The sequence below is a fragment of the Chlorocebus sabaeus genome, chromosome 6 (assembly GCF_047675955.1).
Source record: "Chlorocebus sabaeus isolate Y175 chromosome 6, mChlSab1.0.hap1, whole genome shotgun sequence".
NCBI classification, from domain to species: domain Eukaryota; kingdom Metazoa; phylum Chordata; class Mammalia; order Primates; family Cercopithecidae; genus Chlorocebus; species Chlorocebus sabaeus.
This window is the reverse complement of record NC_132909.1, coordinates 27,012,057-27,014,171: the sequence shown is the minus strand read 5'-3', so window position 1 is coordinate 27,014,171 and position 2,115 is coordinate 27,012,057. Positions and strand designations below refer to the sequence as shown.

The window sequence follows — 2,115 nt, the reverse complement described above, 5'->3', positions numbered from 1 at the left end:
TTTTGATATATTTTTGTGCCACATTGCAAAAGGAATTAAGAATTCATTAATTATATAGGAACTATGTGATTCTTATATATTCTTGGTTAAGTAAATATTTTATCAGTATAAAACAATTGGCAGGGCACAGTGGCTCACACATATAATCCCAGTTCTTTGGGAGGCCAAGACGGGAAGATCAATTAAGCCTAGGAGCTCAAGACCAGCCTGAGCTACATAGTGGGACCCCACCCTGACAAAGAATTAACAAATTAGCCAGGCGTAGTAGAGCATGCCTGTAGTCCTAGCTACTTGGGAGGCTGAGACAGGAGGATAGCTTCAGCCCAGGAGTTCACGGTTACAGTCAGCTATGAACAAGCCACTATATTCCAAACCTGGGCAATAGAGAAATACCTTCTTAAAAATAATAATTTAAAAACTCACTTTATCTTCCTTATTGTTGGTTTCACAGAATTTCCTACCATACTGTAGTGTGGCAAAAATTAATAAAACCGCACTAGTGAGCATGCTTATTAACTAACTCATTCATATGGTGAGTAGAATTATAAATTGTGCTCTTCTTGGAGTGAAATGTGTTAACGTATTTTGAAATTATAAAAATGCTGATCTCGGCCGGGGGTGGCGACTCATGCCAGTAATCCCAGCACTTTGGGAGGCTGAGGCGGGAAGATCACTTGAGCCCAGGAGTTAGAGACCAGCCTGGGAAACACAGTAAGATTCCCCCATCTCTATAATCAAGAAAAATAAATAAATAAATAATAAAAATGCTCATCTCATTTAAAAATTGCAATGTTTATTGAGATGATTATAGATTCACATTTAGTTGGAAGGAATAATACAGAATGATCATAGATCATATGGACTCTTTTCCTAGTCTCCCCCAATGATAGCATCTTAAAAACTACAGTATAATTTCACAACCTGATACTGACAATGATACATCTCAGCACCCTCAGTCAGATGTCTCCAGTTTTACTTATGCTCATTTGTGTGTGTGTGTGTGTGTGTGTGTGTGTGGTTCTGTACAACTTAATCCCATGTGTAGGTTCATGTATTAATATTTACCACCACAGTCAAGATACAGAACACCACTTGGTGAAAACACTATCCTTCATCCATTGAATGGATTTTAAGCCATTGTAAAAAAAATATGGAGCACTTCATGAATTTGCATATTATCTTTGTGTAGAGGCCGTGCTAATCTTCTTTGCATTATTCCAAACTTTTATTATATGCACTACCAAACTGAGGCCTGCTCCTACCTTTTGACTTACCAATTCCACTTATGTAAATAAGTTTCTGAAGATAAGTTATGTTCTGCAGCCTATTTAATGCAATAATACTTATAACAGCAAATAAGAGGAAGGAAGCATGTCCAAAAATAGTACATAGAAAAAATGTATTTGTTAACTATTGCTATGTAACAAATTATTCCAAAGTGTAATGACTCACTAAAACAGCATTTATTATATCACCATGTGTGTCATATCTGGGTGTTGCTCTTCTGGGACCTCTAAATGGGGGTCTCTCACAAGACTGCTCTCAGGTGGCAGCTGAGGCTGGCATTTCCTCTGAAGGTTCAACTGAAGAAGAATCTACGTCCAAGCTCATTTATATAGTTGTTGGTAGGATTCAATTCCAAGGGTCTCAGTTCCTCTCTGGCTGTTTTAAGAGTCTTTGCTCTTAAAACATTTATTGCTATGTGGGCCTCTCCATATTGCAGCTTACATCATCATAATGAGCAAGACAAGAGAGTGCAAGAGACTGCTACCAGTGTTTCATAATCTAATCGTAGAAGTGCTTTCCCATTCATTTTTCTGTGTTCTACTCATTAAAAGCAAGTTGCTAAGTCCAGCCCACACTCAAGAGAAAGGGATTCCATATAAGTAGGAATACCAGGAGGTGAGATTTGGGGGATCTATGTCAGAAGCTTCTTATTATAATAAGTAAATTATTACACATTCATACTATTATGTACTATGCAAACATTGAATTTTCTACAGTAATTACATTGGGTATAGGGCATGTCGTCATAAGAAATGAAAAGAGCTTCTGTAACTTGGAACTCAATATCAAGTATTCTAAAATATGTGAAACATAAATCCCAAAAGAAGA

The 2,115-nt window shown here is 37.0% G+C and overlaps 1 non-coding gene across 1 annotated transcript; it reads right to left on the bottom strand.

The window, feature by feature from the left end:
• Positions 1 to 1,144: 1,144 nt before the first annotated feature.
• On the bottom strand, positions 1,145 to 1,249 carry LOC119621808 (U6 spliceosomal RNA). The gene has a single exon (XR_005238411.1). It is a non-coding gene; the product is annotated as a U6 spliceosomal RNA (small nuclear RNA).
• Between the last annotated feature and the right edge of the window lie 866 nt (positions 1,250 to 2,115).